This window comes from Triturus cristatus, chromosome 5_2 (assembly GCF_964204655.1).
Source record: "Triturus cristatus chromosome 5_2, aTriCri1.1, whole genome shotgun sequence".
NCBI classification, from domain to species: domain Eukaryota; kingdom Metazoa; phylum Chordata; class Amphibia; order Caudata; family Salamandridae; genus Triturus; species Triturus cristatus.
In genome coordinates this window covers 757380668-757400803 of record NC_140588.1, presented here as the reverse complement: position 1 = coordinate 757400803, position 20136 = coordinate 757380668, and the positions used below count along the sequence as shown (strand labels likewise).

Below are 20136 nucleotides of genomic sequence, written 5' to 3'. Positions count from 1 at the left end.
ACGGATCGGGAATTCCCCACAATGATAGTGTGTGATTCGTTTTACTGCACGCAGTCATACAATGAATATCTTCATTACTGGGACCAGAATGGGTGCAGAGATTCCAAGCATTGCACAATTAAACAAATTGTTATGGGAACAAGTGGCAAAGCTGAAAGCATGCCTGCCACTAGCTCAAGTTATTCACACCTCGAGTCACTAGCGTGTTGGCGTACACATTGAAGGAAATTCACTGGCTGATGAAGCCGCCAAGGCGACAGTGCAAACTGCTGCTGTTGCTGCAATCACTCGTTCTAGCACGAGGACAGACGGAGACAATGATAGCCGTCAACACCTCTAAGAAGGGCTCTGCCATTCTGAAAGGCTTTCCACTCAAATATTCCTATAAATTAGATGTGCAAAACACGCCACATGCTCAAATTAAAGGAGTGGGGGATAGAGTTATACTAGACACATATCGCAGAGTAGGTTTAATTCTAGCTGCACAGGGTCCGGGATCTGCACACGCAGGAGTCACTGCTACAGTTTTGCTACAGTTTTGTCCTGAAGCGGATGATTCTGGTGGCCAAGTTGGTCTAAACGTCTATCGGCAGATGAAAGGTTCCACTGTAGCACGACTACCACAAACACCATTTACTAATTTCAGACAGACCACTTGTTTGTGTCTATTTGGATCACCGCGGCCCTTAAATTCAGACGGGGCTGACAAGTACATATTAGTGGCAGTGCGAGCGGTAGTTGGGTCAATCACCTATATGGGGTCCAAAGGGCACTAGACGATATGCCAAGAAAATCCTTGGGAGGAAGTATTCCTATGAGATCCAATTTGGGACAAGAATGTGGGTACCTGACCTCGATTGTGCCAGCACAGTGGCGGATGTAAAACCATTTGAATTGAATGATCATTAGGCTGTTTTACAGGAACTCAATCAATTTCGGGCATTACAAAGCAAAGTAAAATGCACCACCAGTGGGGAAGTGAAAACGGTTCCAGCAAGACCTATCTGGGTCCCAAAGGTTGGGGACCTGTTCAGAGAAAACATGGTGGACAAGGAGGAGTTTGGGCCATCTTACAGAAAACCTGTACCTGTCTTGGCGGTTCAAGGAACAAGAACAGTACTTCTTCCGCCTCTTACCGGCAAAAAAGAAACAAGATTGGTCTCCATTGATCTGATCAAACCACACTATGGAGGCGATCCTAAACGGCAGGCCGCATGGAGTCCTGAGTAGCCACAGATCTCTCGCTACTATACAGGAAGTTCAGATGTAAAGACTAATAATGTTTCAAGACTCCTCTGTGCAAGATGCCAGAGTAGCCAATAATGGAGCACGAATCACTTATGTTGAAAGTGAGCAACATACAAAAGAAACAAACACAAATCGCAATTCGGACCAATAATGAACTTTACATCAACGCGCCTTCACAAGAAGAAACTGCCAGTTCAGCAAACATTGCTGAGCTCCCAAGGATAGATTCAACTGTGTCAGGCAACTATCAACTTCACCCATTTCTATGCAAGAACAATTTCGACAATTCTATCTCTGGCTGAAAAATAATTACCTTCTGTCCCCTTGGTTGCATCTTTGGTTTGCATTTAAGGATCCTGTTCCAATTAATCTGGATTGGTATAGTGATTGTCTTTTTCCTACTACTGAATGGACATTACCTCCCACAACGCTCTTTAGTACTACCTGTGAACTTGGTCTTGGAACCACATACATCACACTGTGAACAAAGAGACTTGAACCTAGTGAACATTTCAGTAGTTCCAGTACCAGATGGTATCGTATGGTTTGGGATATATTTTCATATGATGCATTTGGTCCTACAGAACATTTAAAAATTCCACCTGTGATCGAAATTTCAATGAATGATTTTCATTACCCAGAGTACTCTCTCTGATGATTGGTACATTGAGACTGTAAATACCATGCTTTCAGATTTAGAACAATCTGCTGCATTTTCCTACAGGGAATTGTATGAAAATACACCTGACTACGATAGCATGTTTTGTTACCAACATTATGGTCATTACTTTTTGCACAGAGCAAGTGTTCCACGCACTGTAAACACTTACCATCAATGGGGTTGGTTTGGTATTGATCTATGGTAATGGAATGTGGGTCTTGTTAACATTACCTTGTTTAAAACTAAAACAAATTTAAGAAAAAAAATAATACCTTGCAAGTTATTTCAAATCATGGCGTGCATGAGGATTAAGGCGTCATTCCCTGAAGAAAAGGTGTGCCAATCAGAGAATGAGAAGGCAAATTGTTGATGAGAAGAAGAGTGTGCAGTGATTCAATAACCGTCAAGACGGAATGTGCAGGCAGACTGTTGTGCTTCTTTCCAAATTAAGGTGGCCAACATGCTATGCGGTGACGTGTGCTGGCGAAAAACATGTAGAAGAATGCACACGTAGAGGATGCACGCACCCACCAGGTGCTCAAGGGTTTCAAGGCAATGCACGTGGTGTTCCGCGACATAGTGGAAAGTGTTTGAAAAACAGCAAAAGAGTTCTTCCAAAGCAAACCGGATGTTGCACAGGGTACCAGCAAACCAGGGTACTCTTACCCAAGAATACCAAATGGCACTAGAGACACGCCTGTGCTCTGTCTTGACTGCGTCCTTTGTTATGCCATTGCTCAGTCAGCAAGGTTCCTCAGCCAGGATCTCCACTGGAGTACGAGGTCCAAAATAGAAAATCTGTAATAAATCTAAGGTGTGGGTGCACTGTTGAGCAAGTAACGATTGTTACCAAATGTAATAATATATGGCTCTACACAGCAGGTGCGTCTTCAACATAAATTTTTTTTGATAATCAATTGCCCACAATGTCGGATGCACAACAGCAACTGAAGGCTGCAGTTAAAATCCTAACCAGAGTTCCCTACGCGTCTGACCCATCATTACAAAGAACAGCACAATTCCTAGTTAACCATAACAAATGCGAGTAAGCGCGTAAATACAGAATGCATATGATGTGTCAAACATTCAATACACTACAGGCTCAGAGGGAGGGCCTGAGCCTTGCAAACACCTGCGTCTAATAACAGAATAGCAGGGAGATTGCCTTGCGACACGGACAACATATAGAGGACTGTTCACCTGCTCGACCCCAGCCAGTTCCCTGAGCTCCGGAACCCTGCTTGGCTCAGGAGTTCCTCGCTGTATACTTCTTGAATGAGCACATGGAGCTCACGAGATCTTGTTAACTGATAATAAACCATACCACAGTAGACCATTGCTGGGTTGGCCTTCTTTTTGAAGCTTGTGGCATGCCAGAGTACTGTCAGATTGCCGAGAACATAGTGTGGTTCGATCATAAGGCTGCTCCAAAGATGGGGACAACCAGCTCTTTATGCGACTCTACAATCAAAGACCTTCTCCAGACTAACAAAAAGGGAGAGGATGGAATGAAATTCGCATCAGCAAAAGGCCACTGCTCCCCTGAACGATGAAGAGACTATCACCCAAAACTTTAAACTACAATTACTTGCAGAGCTCAAAAATAAAATGGGGGCAGTCCGAAAAGACCTTTAACACAACATGTGTGAAATGAGGCACGATCTGAAAGACCTTGGCCATAGGGTCAACTCAATGGAGAAGACTTGAGACAAATGCCCTCTAGAGCTGGATGAATACTGTTCACGGCTGGTGACTGTTGCTAAACAGCTAATCAACCTCCAAGAAAAAAAGGAGTATCTTTGTTGGAGCCGGCCTCGTGGCGTGGTCCTGTTCCCCCCTCGCCAAGCCGCACGAGGTCCCCTGCACCTCGGGGCTCCTCCATTTTGGATTGTACGTGACTCTGCGCACCAGCCTACGTGACCCCGCTCAACCCGGCCTCGGCCCCAGCAAGCCCCGACATCAAGGCACCAACAACTGGCCAGGGGGTACCACGTGAACACTTCCCCACTCCCGGCGGAGGGCAGTATCGATGGGACCCCCAACCGTCCTCCCACACCTAGGTGCGATCGACCCACAGCTCTCCTGGGCCTGGCGCCTCTCCTGCTGAGCGTCTGGCCGCTCCCGAACCTGCCTCTCCGCCCCCCCCCCCGGGCGCAAGGGTCCGGACATCAAAGGGCTCCAGACCTATATCTGGGGCGACCCTGCAACAGGACAGCAGTTGTATCCCGGAGTCAAGAGCCCTGCTGATCGGATCGCGGCTGACCCTACGGAGAAAGACTCATCCTGGAACCACGCTCTGAGCCCTGCTGACTACGTCGCGGCTCCACCGTGCTTAAAGACCTTCACGAACCTTTGGGGCACTGCTGACGTTGTCGCGGCCCGACCTTGTTGAACTTGCCATCAGAGCCCAGCTGACCTAGTCGCGGCTCGACCGAAGCGGACCTACCACCGGAGCCCTGCTGACTGTGTCGCGGCTCGACCCAAGCGGAACTACCACCCGAGCCCTGCAGACACCGTCGCGGCTCTCCACGTCCGAGCTGCTTTGAGACCAGCACCTGCCGCTCCGGTCCCCGGAGCCACCTTCGGCCTAACGCAAGGTCTGGCGCAGAGCTTCCCCGTAACAGGCTGGTACTAAGACTGTCCCGCTACCCTGTCCCTACAAAGACATTGAGACTCTTTCTGGATCTCTCGATCCCCCTGTAAATATTTCGAATGTGCTACTATTGATAAAGTACCTAGATAAGCAACTGATACGGAGTCCTGTGTGGTGGTGTTACTGGGCCTAGTACGATCATAGGAGAAAGACCTCTCCTAGGAGGCTTCTCAGCGGCGCTCGGCTATAACTTTGCGGTAGGAAGGTGCCCCGGAGTGGTCCCCCTGACTCCCCGGTGGTCCTCCCTCCAACAATCTTGAAAATAGTTTCTGGAGATGCAACCTTTATATTAGAGGGGTCCAACTGGGCAATGAAGGCAGAGGTATCAAAGGGTTCATCCAGAGATTAGCTGAAATGCTTCTCATGAAGCATGGATCTGACAACCTGTGTATTGACAAAGCCCATAAAGCAGGCCCAAGCAATGAAATCAAAGTTATCTCCAGATCTTTTGGTCTGCTTTTACCGCTGACTAAAAGAAAACGATTCCGAAGGAAGCCCAAAGAGGAGGACCTATTCTCTATAATGGTGACAATCTGTTGACCTCTCAGTGAGGATTCATATCAGGTGTCCAATTTTACATGGTGTCACATCAATGTCCACTACAGATGGGGCCATCCCTTCCAGTTCCTGTTTGAGCGGCAGGGCAAATGGTGGGCCATCAAATTGATTAAGGATGTATGCGTATGCCGAGTTGTGAACCTCTCTCCAAGACACAGATACCACTCTATCCTCAGATCAACCACAACCGAAGAGCTTGGAATGGAAGATGGTGACGTCTCAGGTGTTCGAAGAAGTCCAGAGGGGAAAAGAGATGTTAGCAGAGCGTAAGGCCGACTTGGAGCGAATCCAAAGAGTGACAAGAATAAAAGGAGCCTGAACGATGATCTCCTTGCCCATTATCAGAGTTCTCAGGGGAAGGAGATTCCTGATCTGCACGAAAGCATCCCCGGGTCTGTTTGGCCCCAAAGGTGCACAAAGTGTAAGACAATCAATTGCTGCTTTCTGGGTCTGAACCTTTCTTGTGCTGACTTCGACAGAGGCTTTTCTCCCCGTATCTTTTATACTGGTATTTTTACTATTTCTTCCTCTTGTCTTCTGCTCTCTACATACAGGGCATTGAGAAGTTATATTGTTGTCTTATTCTCAGTTTACTTGCAGAGGTGTTACACCTTTTTTGGTTAACCATCAATATGTTTCGTATTTATTCCTGGGATGTTGAGGGGTTAGGGACCGGGGGATCATGCCAGCTTTGTGCTACTTTTGTTATACCTCCCACACTCAATCAGTTACAAGCCAAATACATCACTCATGACGCTAACCATATCTATATACCATCCAAGGTCTTATTAACCAGTTTAAACGTCTCTCCATCCTTCACAAAATAACTAACCGACCCTGATGTGCAAATCATTCAAGAGACCAAAATATTGCAATGAGACCAAATTCGCTTGTAATCCCAGGATTTCTATTGCCAATGTCCGCAAGTGGTGGAGACGACCCTAAAAGATAAAGTGAAACAACGGATAGCAATTATGGGAACATTCAGAGGAAAGCTGATCACATTAGCTTCCATATATAGCCCTAACCAGTGTCAAGAGTATTTTCTGATACAGCTGATCCGCTACCAACAGTGGGGTCACCCATGCCAATAATGATATTGGGTGAACTCAATCGTGTAATTATGATCCAAGCGTGGATGTGGGCCAATCAGAGAAGGGAGGGAGAACGACCCTTTCAACATCAGGAAAACTACTATAAGTAAACCTGGGGCTAGAAGACGCTTGGAGGACTCAAAACCTTCCGGAGGGGAGGGGAATGAAGGATACAGGCGTGGAGGGGCTACTCAGGCTATTCTGTGGCACACAAAACATACGCCAGACTTGACAACCTACGTCTCGATAAACAACTAGTCCAAAGCCTGGCATACACAGCCCAAAATCACAAATCTCTTTCAATCCATGGGACAGTTTCTTGCACACTTACCGTCCAGGGGCCCAAGCCTTATAGACATGCAGATTGCAGGAGGAACTCTTGCAGGTCCCAGTCACAAATAGCAACATAAAGACCAGTATGGCAGATTACATGTCCCACAGTGACAGGTGACATAAATGCTGACATTCTTTGGGAAGCATTAAAGGCTGTTCATTTAGGAAACTTCATTACAGAGGTAGCTCGATTATGGAAAACGCGCAAGTTGTTTGTGAACAAAGCTAACTGAGAAACTTGGAGCGCTTGACCAAGCACACAAACGTACTCAATTGCAAACAGTCTGAAGAAAATCCTTATATTAAGTGGCCAGATCAGAACCTTAAAATCGGATCGATCAACTTTACAGGGATGGGGAATTTTTATTGCCCACAAGCCCTGGACATGAGGATTCTTGTTGCGGACAATATGTTTTCTTGTCTACTTAGTCCTCCAGACAAGTAGACATTCATTTTTGCCCTTGTGCACCTAATAAAGTCCCAAGCAAGTTATTTCAGATTGAAATCTGAGATCTCAGTAAATGTGCCTTTTTATAGGTAATTACAGTAACCAAGCTAAGCCTGACTGCAGCTGTGAGCAAGGTTGTGCTCCCTGCCAATCAGAGAGTCGGAGCCATCACACTGCATGGATACCGGTGAGCTATGTGGGCTACCATACTATTATGCTTCAAGGTGCTAAAACGTGCTACATGTGGGCTCTCGGTGAGACACCAGGGGCATACCATAGGTGGTGCTGTGCTGATTCCCCTGCAGTGCGAAAAGCCTGCATGTGCGGAAGTTGCAGGAAAGACTTTCGAAAACTGGCTCAAGGAAGGTGCATGTGGTGGGTGACGGAGTGGACAGAAACGCAGTGTATGCAGAGTCACAAGAAGAGAAAGAACTCGGGGAAGCCTTGCATGCTGAAGTTGAAAGGAAGCTAAACAAAGGTTGTGGTGATCCTGTACTCCATTAATAGAACATAAAAGGTTACCAATAAGAGTTGTACTGTTTGATAAAAACATTCACAGATGCCTTCCTGCTTGATTTACTGCCCGACAGCCCCTGAAGTCAGGCTCTCCAGTGGTGTTCCACGCAGAGCTGACAACCACTGCACACAGGAAATATTTGATGCACTTGTACCGCGTTCCGAAGTCCCTGATTTCCACAGGAAAGTTCCTCCTCCCAACCAGGGACAAAAACACAATCACTTTCATCCTTAAATTTCTTGCATGACCTGGACAAAATTAAGCAATATGTGACAACATTTAAATGCATAGAAAACCAGTGTTCCAGGAGACTGGATTACTGTGCCTGGGGCTAATGAAAACAGAGCTTACAAGAATCCTTAGCATAGTAGAGCTTCAAAAAACAAGATGTCAGTTTATCAGCTACGTGAAGATGCAGCCAATCGAGAACATCTCACAACTAGGCAACATGTTTGTGCAGTACCTGAACAAGAGTATATATTAGAACAGACTGTCATGCTGCTTCCAGTCATCACAGAATGTCTCAGAAACAAAAAAGACTTTAAAACCAGCAGATGTAACTTTTTTTTTCAACTATGGACTGCAAAAACATTTATTTTAACCAACTGAAAATAAAAATGCGTTTGACAGATTCACATTGTCATGTCCCGGGCTTAGCTCATGCAATTCTTCACTCGCCAATGGACTGTCCTGAGGCATAGACCAGGGTAAGGGAGTTACACTTCTAAAATAACCTCTGCTCACCCTCCTTGGTATTGGCACGAGCAGTCAGTCTTATCTCAGAGGCAGTGTGTAAAGCATTTGTCCATAACCAGCAGTAAAACAAAATTCTAAACACTACAAAAGGACACCACAACAGTTTAGAATTTTTTTTATATATCCAAAACAGGACCAAAACGATAAAAAAATCCAACATACAGTGCTTTAAAAAAACGACCCCTTGCATGAAGATAGAATTGCAAAAATAACTTTTGCAGAAAAAAAAAAAAGAATACAACAGTTCCGGCATACCACATCAGTCAGGGGAATCAACTTGTGGCAACCGGCGCGGTTGTGAAGCATAGTGGTGCAGCGTGCGGTGCCCTCAAGGCGTGGTGCAAGCAGCGGCTCAGTGACAGTTGTGCAGCGGCGTTGGGGAGACAAGGGCTGCGTTGCTAAGTGAAGGCTGTGTTCGATGTGGTGCTGAAGATCAAGGTGAAGGTGACAGTGGCGGTTGCGGGGAGCTGGCGTTGGTCAGTGTAGACTGCGGTGTGGGACGGGGCGGTGCGTTGTAATACTGTACGAGCTGTGCCCCCAAGCCACGATGCGGTCACGGAAGTTGCGGTCAGCGTGCAGCGACTGTCAGTGAGAGCAGGGCGCCGAAGTGAAGTGAGGCAGTGCGTAGTGCGATGACCACTGGTCACCGTGCAAGCAGCGGATCAGTGGCACAGCCGATCGGCGGTAGCGAAACCAGGGTTGCAGTGAGATGCAGACAGTGCCCTCTGCGGTGCCTTCAGGACACGGAGCCAGGGACAGACTCGGTGATGGAGTCAGCTGCTTTCCCCCCCCTCTGTGGCAAATGCAACCAAGGATCCAGAGACGGTACCCAGAGTTCAGTGAAGTCTTTGCAGTTCCTGAGACTTCAGAACAGGAGGCACACTATACTTCAAGTCCATGGAGATACTTAGCACAAGTACAGAAAGATCAGTCCAGTCCTTTCACTGCCCAAGGCAGAAGCAACAACTGCAGGTCAACCTAACAAAGCAACAACACAGCAAAGGGGCAGTACTCCTCCTGGCAGATTTTCCAGCTCTTCTTCTTGGTATGTTCCTTGATTCCAGCGAGTTCCAAAGTTCTTGGGTCTGGGCCCCAATATTTTTACTCAAAATGTCTTTGTTCTCACAAACAGAGCGTGCTTAGTCCAAACCAGATCTGTCCTCTCTGGCCCAGCTTCCTGGCAGAAGTTAGAGACCGCATCGTTTTAACGCCCACTCCTCTAAATGCAGCCCAGGTCTATTCAGCCCAGCCCGGACTCATCCAGGAAAGGCAGGACACAACTTGACGACCCCAGTGGCTGTCTGAAGATAATTCACATCCATAGCCCCTGTCACTCCAACGCCAGACAGTCAATCCACAAACCCAGCAGAGGCACACAGGATTGCTAAGCAAGAAAATAGCTACTTTCAAAAAGTGGATTTTTACATCACGGTACAAAAATAATCTTTACTAAAAGATGCATTTTTACATTCAGAGGCCAGGCATACTAAACTCCATTTCCCTATCTTGTCCAAATGGGAAGTTAAGCTTATAAGATGTTATAAGTAAAACTCCCATTCTATCCTATGGGACAGTTAGCCTTCCCATAGTAGAAAATAGAAATACACTAATTCACATCCCAGGAAATGTCACACACACACACCAGTGCATGTCCTACCTTTAACATACACAGCACCCTGCCCACAGGGGTACCTTGGTCCTACCTTAGGGGTGACATATGTAAGAAAAGGGAAGATTAGGGCCTGGCAAGTGGGTGCACTTCCAGGTCAACATGGCAGTTACAGCTGCACACAGAGCCGGCAGTGGCAGGTCTGAGATACCTTTTCTGGGCTACTCATGTGGTTGGTATAATCAGTGCTGCAGGCCCACTATTAGCATTTGATTTACTGGCCCTTCACACACACAGTGCACTGTACTAGGGACTTTCCAGTAAATCAAATATCCCAATCATGGAAACAGCAATCCATAAACACAATTTACATGGAGAGCATATGCACTTTAGCACTGAATAGCAGTGGTAAAGTGAGCAGAGTTCTAAAACCCCCCCAAAAAAAACAGGAGGCCAAAAATCAAAATGTCTGGGGGTAAACCCGCTGAAAAGCCACGTTTACCAGCTGTGAAGACCTAAAGTAATGGTCTTATTGGAAGATATGGTGGAGATTAGGCACCAGTAGGTCACAGCTCTGCAGGAAAGACCGACCCTTATTTGCGCGGAATAGTTGGGGAAGTCTTGGAGAACTCCTGGCGCACGCAGTCTAGGCCCAAAAAAAAAATGGAGAAAAGAATAAGGAGCACAAGACGCCCCTGATCACTTTGCCTGCCCCTGCCTGCCCCTGCCTGCACAACGATGAGCCAATAGTAAGTAAATAATAAAAAGATCCGAAGAGTGTATTTACCCCATAGATGCATTTTCAAGCGAAAGACTGCTCAAATAAAGCTGTTTTTGCTACAAAAACTGGGAGTCTCCTATCTGAATCAGGTCTTTTGGCATTTTTGGCTCTGTCAGTTTTCAGGAGGTTCCAGATTGGCTTATACGGAACAGCAGGGACAAAGGGATGTGTGGGAGGATGGGGGCCTCTAAATCAGGCAGATAGGGCATAACAGTGTCCAGCACATGCCCACTGCACAGCGGGAGCTCTCAGGAGGCACTTGCTGGCAAGGTAAAAAACTCAACTAGATCAGACGAGTAGGAACCAAGCCACCACCTACCTTTGTCAACTGAGCGGCAGGCAGTAAGCAACGGAGTAGGCTATGGACGCGTTTCAAAATGCGCAAGGATTCTTTTACTACATTATCTCAAAGGCATTTGGTTCTCAGTGGTGGTCTCACTGAAAGAGTGCCATTCCTTCCTTTCTTCACTGGGAGCTTGCTGGTGCTGTTAGTGTGCACCAGCTGTGTCCCCCAAGCTGCCCATTTCTCCTTTTCTGTATCTTCCCCAGTTTCCTAACTTCACTATATTCTATTCCTGATGAAGTAACCTAACCAATCGGCTATTAACTTTGTGATTCACCATGCATGGATCACTTACTTTGAGTCCAAGTCTAGACTCTTACAGGGAGTATCAGACTCCCCTGGCCAAACGCTAATAGTCTGACAAGCGCTCGCTCCCCCGCTTTCCTCAGGTTTTTAAAATCCTTTTCTCCAAATACAAACTCCATGCACCCATATCTGCTCCGTATCCTTCAGTTACTTTTGCCCAGTCCTGTCTCTTCCGCCCACCACTCACTAAACTTAACACCTCAACCACATTGTATAGTGCTGTATCCTAGCCGTTCCAGAGTTCTCCCCTAATAGCCAATTCTTGTTGTTCATATTATAGGGCTTCACACTTCACTTATACACTTTTCAAGCACTATATAAACAGATTTTACCACTTCTCAAGTCAATGCTATTCAGCGAACTTAGAAGAATAGATGGGAGAGTCTGCCCTGCCAGAATTTGTAAGTTTCTTTTACAGCTGGGTCCCAAAAACAAAGAGCATTTAGAGTGCCATGAGCCCTCCTTTTGTTCGAGTACAATCCTGTATAGTATGGGGCCTAAAACCCAGATCGAAATATAATGGGGAAACAAAGGCACACAGCTTATCTCTGACTTATTTTGTGCAACTCCTATATGTAACAGATATGCATTCACTGTAAAATTGTCAGATGTATCAGTACACATTAGTATTTATAGCAATAACAATTTAAATAGCCTTTCCTAATTTTGTATGTAGTACCTGTATAGTGCTACACATTTCACTGTAGGGTGTCAGAGCACTTTACAACACACACACATTATACATTGACAATCATACAAGTGTGTAGTTTAAATCAATGAACTGGATCATACATAAGACACAGAGGATATTAGGGTGTAGTAGTCACACGTTGTCTTTACTAGTAGGGATTATATGCTAAGACTGTGTAGCTGGGAGAAACACAAATTTGGGGTTTAAAAGATAACAGTGCCTGGGATGGTACAGTATTAACACTCAAACCCCCTTTTTATGAGCCATGTAACAGACTGGGAACTAACTAGGTTCTAAACCTATGTCTTGCATTTTGCATGCAGGGTCTTGATGCTGGTTCATAGCTCACTGTGCTATATTAGAAGGAATGCACAGTATGAACTGCAAGTAATCAGATGTGTGTCAAACACAGTGACCCACTTACCAATCTATACAACATAATAATCTGTAATCTGCATGCTACCCAATGTGCTTTGCAAGAGACAAATTAACAGTCTATGCTTCAAAACAGTGACTAAATAAAACACAGAACTCTCCAGCAAGTGCTTTTAACCACCAGAGTTTTTTTATCATTATTATTCCTTGAGATTTGCTATGCACACAAAGCTCGCTACAGCATGTGTTTTAAACCCATAAAATATTTTAAAATGCAGTCTTGGCAACCAATTAAGCCAGAACAGATTTTGTGTCACGTTTCTTCTCCGTGGCAATTTCTTTGTGACAGTTTCAAAAAAAATTATAAGTTGTCTGTTAGACCGCTTTTCAGGACTCAGCCCTGTGTAGCTTTACGCCTTGTTTTTGCCCACCGTGTTCTCCCAAGATATGGGTTACCAAAATAAAGTGTCTAATTCCAGAACTGCTCATGACCTTTCAAGTTACGAGAAGCAAGTCTCAGCTCATCAAACCATCTTGCTTTTATGACCTTGCCTACCTCTCCTCACTGGATCACAAACAAAAGCCCTTATCGCTCCCTTTGAGGGGCGTGGCTTAAAACCGATAGTGAGAGACGTGGGTTGTGGAGCTCCCGCCCAGTAACCCCCTATTATCCTGAACATTCCGGCCCCCGTTAAGAAGTCACCGGGGACCGGGAACAAGAATGTACCTGGAGGAGACCAGCTGAACGCCTGGGGACAGCTCTAAAATAGCCCGAGAGGAATAACGTGAGGAGCAGCTTGCAGACACAAGATAGCGGCTGCCGACGGAGCTACCGGTAGGACGCCCCCATTCCTGCAACAGTGTAGGCGCTGCAGAGCCCAGTAAAGAAGTAGGCAACCCTGATGTCTTGGTGGCTGCGGAGCTCTGCTGTGTGCCGGGAGAAGCGGGTCCAGGTGGCAGGAGCCCCGAGCAAGCAAGATGGCGAAGTGACATCCATGGGAGGCGCCTGAGGGGATAGAAGCATTAGAAGCAAGTTTGCGTTTGCCACTGACAGTTAAAGCAGCATAAGGTAACAGAGATGACCCCATCCTTCATCAGAGAGGCCAATTATCCTTAGGACCACCAACCACGGAAAAGAAGAGCAACGCGATCCCGGTCCAAGAGGGATACGCATGTGACCACTGAGTCCCCCGTGGAGGTGAAATTCAGAGAAAGGCCAGCGGGTTTCCGACGTCGGGGCAGTCACCCTAGATGTACCGCTGCAAGTCAGGGGCACTGAGCGGCAAGAGCGCAGAGCGCAGGTACCTATATAGTGATCGTTGGAAATTACGCGACAGGAGGACGCATCTGTCACATGCGGTCCTAGGCAGCCATAGCAGAAGTGCTGGGGATCTGCCCTTTGAATCACCCACTCTTGGAGATTTTATGAGGATCAGGGTGAACACAAAAATAGGACCAAGTGAATTGACCTGCATTGCGAATTGGAGGTGACCGAATTGATGATAAACAATAACAGGGGGAGCAGAGAACACAAATGCTGGAGAAAGGGGCAAAGCGGGTAGCCTCAGACAAGCCCTCAGGAAAACAAGAGTCACTGGGGTGCGTAGAGCATATTGGCCAAAATTATGTTTCTTTGAAGCTTCATGAACACAGCGCGCACCCCCACTGGAGACAGCAATTCCCGGAGTAGATCAGAGCTCAACGTGCACAGGTCCGGGTTGAGCGAAAGGCGACCTGCTGCCTGGCGGCTACCACCAGAAAGAGGGATGGCATTGAAAGGGATTATAGAGGACGTCACCCAGAATGCATGGGGAAAAGCGTCCGAAAACATGGCCCAGAAAATCATAACACTGGCCCTATACACGATCAGGCAGAAGACGTCGGCGACAAGGAACTGACCCAACAGGAAGAATCTAAAGGGGACCCAACACTTGGCGAAATATTACAAGCAACAACGGCCACATGAGAGGCTCTTGAGTCTAAAATAGACAATATTGGGACTGAGCTCAATTTACTGAATGACGATCACAGTCGGTTGGCCAAGAGAGTCACCACTACTGAACGAACATTAACGGACATACCACATGAATTAGTCACGCTAAGGGAAACAGTGTCCCTCATCAAAAACAAAGTTAAGGTGTTAGAAATGCGGGCAGAAGACAGCGAAAATAGATCCCACAGAAACAATATGAATTCTGGGAGAGGGCCAATCCCAATTCTATGCCCTGGAGAGGGCACACAGAGTTCCTACCCGACCCCCCAAAGTATGGGCACCCCTACGCCCTATCATAGCCAAACATCTGCACTATAGGGACTGGCACCATATCCTAGCTCAGGTGCAAACACGACGTGACCTACAAATAAATAACAGCAAAGTGATGATCTTTCCCAATTTAACAAGGGAGAAGCAGCGTGCGACCTTTCTGGGGCAATGAGTCCCATATGCAATGTCGTTCCAGGTGCGCCTAAGGGTGGTCACTCCCACTGGCACACAATTTTCCATGACCTCACAAGATGCCTGGTATTGGGTCGAAGGAGAATCGAATGCCAGGCCAGGTGGTGACACTAGACATCCTGAATTACACCTCAGGAGGCCGAAGTCTACAAAGAAAGATGTTCCCACGTTTGCTGAAACTCAACGCGAGCGTGGTAAAGTGATCCAAGTGCTATCTGACCTCAGAAACAGACAGGAGTCCGCGTTCCTACTTTAGGGAGCAAGATAATAGGAATTCGGAAATTATAAGAGACACTAGCTCTGCAGAAGACACTGACACAGAACTGCTGAAGGTTATGCCAAGAACAGCGGACGAGATAATCTAAGGGCGATACCGACAGGCTATAAAAAGCACACCAACCAGTGAAAAGAGACCGCTATCTCTATAAGACTGTAGCCTCTATGTACTTAACGGGGACTGTACCTTGGGTTTGTACTCCTTGTGATGGGAGGGACCAGACCATCTGCTCCGAGGTTGTGCTACCAGCCCACCCTACTTAGTGTTAAGCGGGAGTGCCAGAGTTTGAACACCTGTTGGTGTCTAGTTTGGATGGGATTTGTTCTTACGCCTATCCTGGGGTACAGGGTTTATATTTCTGTTGGGGAACGGGGTTCATGAGAGGGGAAGGGCGTATATGGTGGGTCAAGCTGGGCATGTCAGTATCCAAGAGGAAAAGAATAGGTAAAGTAATTGCAACCCCTGGTGGGAAGTGGGGACTCGACCGTTGCAACAAATAGCAACCCTGTAGAATGTAAAGTAATCACATGGAATGGGAGAGGGATGCACTCTATGACATAAGGTATATGCCTTCTTGGCCAGACAGAGTGTGCAGATTGCCTTATTACAGGAGACATATCAGGGCTAAGGAGGGAGCAGCTCGTCAGCGAAGACGCAGGAGACAGGCCTATTTTACAGATTACTCGGCATTCGCCAGAATGGTATTGGTGTGGATTAAACCGGGGGTCCCATTTAAGTGTAGGGGGCAAATGACAGACCCAGAGGATAGATGTGTGGTGGTGCATGGGACTCGGCACAGCTGAGAGGTCACGATAGGGCGTATATATGGCCCCAATACCGACCACGTATCATTTTTGTCTGCCCTCTCCAGAACATTGACACCACACCTTATAGGCTCAGTAATAATGGGAGGAGATTACAATTGTATAGCAAACGTTGAACTTGACCGGTCCCATCCACCACTATGGGATGCCCCAATAGTCATTTCGGCAACAGCTTTGAAGGAATGGCAAACCCAATGGGGATAGATGGAATTGGAGAGTCCACCACCCAGAGGAGAGGGACTATTCCTTCTTTCCCCACTTGCATGAACGACTAGATATGATACTCTGCACACCTGATATATATATGATCTAGTAGGGAACAGTGAGTACCTGGCTAGGACAATCTCTGATCATAAACCTTTATTACTAGGAATGAAATAAGGTACACCTTGGGAAAGTATCCCTACATGGCGGTTGAAACCGGAAGCACTTGAAGAGCTCACAGAGATCAGAGCAGCAGTTAAAGCAATGGGCAGAAAAAAGACCCCCGGCACGGATGGCCTGCCGGCAAAATAAAATTTTGCTCAACATACATCGAAGAATTGGGCCTCAAATTAGTGAGACTACAAAATGTAGACTCTCCGCAATATCACAAGAGGCTCTAGCGGTGCCTTTTCTAAACCTACATAAATCCCCCAATGATAAAACAGCCCATAGACCACTGTACATGCTTAATATAGACTACAAGATTCTAAGCAAGATTCTTGCCATGCGCCTCCTCCCACATGAGTAACCTAAAACATAAAGACCAGACAGTGTTTAACCAGGGGCGTAACACCACTACCAATATCCGGATATTTTTAAGAATACCCGAAGCGCACAAATATGGTAAAGAAGAAGCGGTTATCTTTGCAGTTGATATTGAAAATGCTTTTGACAGCCTAGAATGGCCTTATCTTTACAGAGTAATGGAAATGTTTGGTCTGGGTCAGGGTTTCGTAACAGACAAAACTACTGTATGCAGGATCATTGGCCCGGGTTGAAAACTGGGAGAATGATTTCAGACAGCTATAATGTGACGAGGGGTACCAGGCAGGGTTGCCCTTTGTTGCCACTCCTATTTGCCTTGGCCACAGAGCCACTAGCCTGCAAAGCCAAGATCTGGGAAACCGTAGAAGGGCTTTTAGATATATGGCAAACAACATTATATACCACTATATGCAGACGATCTACAGCTTTTCCTCCACAATACGAGGGGTGACTTACGAGGGAGCATTTCGATTATCTGGGACCACCATGGGTAGCGACAGATCAGATATAAAGCAAGATGTAATATGGGAGTGAGTCTAGATGCTTATCGTACCTAGAAACTAGACTATATCACAATCCCTTTGGGTACCCTAGAGGGCAATGTACTGAAGGCCATTAGGGGACTTAAAACCAATATGAGCCTCCCTGCCCTTCTCTTTGATGGCAGAATAGCTCCTCTAAAAATGGTGGCACTACCACGACTGCTCTACCTTTTTGGTACCCTCCCGATATGGATTCCGGCAAGTGTCTTTCGGGACCTCAGGTCATTGGTAACAGGATTTGTATAGGGAGCTAGCAGAAGCAGAGTAGCGCCCACTACACTGCAACGGCCTTTAGTAGAGGGGGGGACTCGCACTCCCAGACTTTGAAGGTTACTATCTGGCAGCCCAAATCCAATGGCTCATGCAGTGGGTCGCGGGCAGGAAGGCAGGAGCAGAACAAATGGGCCGCAATGTCCCGGACATCCAACAGTTCGCCAGGGTGATAACGTGACAGACAGTCTCAAGAACAAACAATCTTACGTTCCAGGTGCTCTGTAAGTGTTGGGGTCGTTCCTTGCAGAAATTGAAAATTAAGAGGCCTTATGCACCGGACATCCAGCTAGAATGGCTCAGGGAACTCCCACATGAAGGGAATTGGCACCGACTGAGGAATTGGATAGTGGCAGGCGTATGCACAATGGGGGCTTTGTACGAGGACGGAACATTGGTATCATTTGAAGACCTTCGAGACCGATATCAACTCCAAGGGATCACTTTCTTTTGCATAGAGCAGTAACTGCGGCAATCCAGAAGCACTGATAGTCGGGCATGGAGGAACCTCCTTTGTCAACCGGGTGCCAGTACATAGGGATATACAAAGCAGCCATGTGCTTATACAGTCGTTTCCAAGGCAAAGGGGTGGCTCCCTTAGACAACTGAAGAGCACGGAGGGTGGGGAATGTGGGGATTCCCATAGAGGGGAAAGTATGGGATGGTCTGGTGAGTTGCTTCCCCAAGGTTTCCAGAAACCCGTGATTTAAGCTCATTAACTTATGTGCTACATAGGGCATATCTCACCCCGAATAGGGTAAACAGGTATTTTGTGACGGCAGATGCTGCATGCCCACGCTGTGCGGAGGCAGGAGTGGCATTCCTTAACATGTTTTGGAGCTTTCCAAACCTGGGGAGGTTTTGAAAAACTGACACACTGTCCAAGGTACTAGACAGGGAGGTCCACTGCACACAACACTGCCTCCTCCATTGGTTTCAATACACTCCCAAGACTAAAGTCACAAGTGGGATCCAAGACCTGGCACTTATCCTGGCTAAAAGAGAAATAGCCTATAACTGGAAAGGACAAAGGGGGCCTAGCCCGGAAAGCAGGAAAAGGGAGCTTCTACGCTGGTCGAACTATGAAGGGGCAGTTAGAACGTGAAATGCTAAGAGAGGGAAGGGCTCACTAGAGTCAGCCAGAGCCTGGACGGCACTAGTCGAGGAACTGAAAATGGAACTAGCCACCAGTTAGAAACTCCTGGGGACAATAGTTAATTAAAAGCACCTCCAGAGTGGATCTAGGAAGGCCTTACCACAACGTGGCGAGAAGCAATGATCCTCCCTATACATAGGGGAGAGAAGATTATCAAATTTGATTTAATTAACTGGCTTGAATGGATAAAATGAACAGTTGGGAACAGACAATGAGAATGAGGAGCTTGGAACCAGACCTTTGTCTGTTATTTTAAAACTGGCCTACCATGACACGCATAGAGATGAGGGAGGGGGAGGGAATAATGTTGTTTGTAGTATTTAACAAGATTCCTGGTGATTACATTTATCAATCAAGCCCAGACAAGTTGATTGTTAAACGATTATCACTTGTCCTGTTGCAGGCTGTAATTAAAATAGCTGAGCAAGAAGATCTTGCAACATGTAGGACATTAATCTAGAATAATAGACTAAGCTCTGTAAACTTTATAGCTCAAGATTCTGCATTGTAAGTGCTATATGGATGTATGTATAAATCAATTAAAATAGGTAATTAATAATCGCTCCCTTTGACCTCAGGGCTACATGTCTGCTCTTTCACTGGCTAAGATTATTTTATTTAGGGTTTGTTTGTACAGCGCTGCTAATCACCTGTGGTGATTTCCCAGTGCTTATCTGACCTATGTCCTCTGGAACGTCTCCCTCTGATCTTGACACAGCTCTCTCTTTCAAAGTTTCCAATTTAGTTTGTACTGCTGTGCCCTTTCTCTATACTTAGTCCTCTGCTTCTGCAATCCATCCCTCACAATAATTTGGTTTTATTTATAATGCTTAATAATCTTCTGGTTTTAGTTCTACAAATGATAGGGTTTAGTATTGCTTATGTAATAATACTCAACTTATGGTGTGCAGACAACAGTAGTTGTCTGAAGTAAATAAAACATTTCCTGGCTGTCGTAACAGAAAGTTTCAATTCTATTAAGGACTTGGAGGCGATGATTATGCTTCTCCTTTCTTCGTTTTTATTATAATAGCCATGTTAACAGTAAACACCAACACAAACAACACTTCATTTCCCATGAACAGCAAGGAAGAGATTGAAGTCAATCAGGAATCACCGCCTAGTATAATCCGTATTGTCCCCTGTCTGTTGCACATTTTCTTCCTGCCATCAGGCTGCCATCAGAAGCTTGCCAGTCCTGTTTTGACCCATCCGCTTCTGAAATATAGAGAGCAGCGATTAAGAAACCGGGAACAATCTCTTTAATACACAAAACAATCAATGTCCAGAGTACAGGAAAAGGCGCAATCCAAAGAACACCATAGAGCATGTCCAGAGACCCATAAGCTGAGATATTGGAAATCACATCAACAATCATAAACCACCATTTCCATCGCGCGGACGTGGGTTGTGCCCGTTGCGGGGAGCTGGACGCTGGGCTGGTCCACATGTTGTGGAGCTGCACCACGCTGACTTCATACTGGCGGGC

General features: G+C 46.4%; 1 protein-coding gene and 1 pseudogene across 2 annotated transcripts in view; one reads left to right on the top strand and one right to left on the bottom strand.

The window, feature by feature from the left end:
* LOC146829228 (UAP56-interacting factor-like) overlaps window positions 1–20136 on the bottom strand; it is an 801405-nt gene that overhangs the window by 547909 nt on the left and 233360 nt on the right. The window lies entirely within an intron of this gene.
* Window positions 2836–7996, top strand: LOC146829229 (protein KTI12 homolog pseudogene; annotated as a pseudogene).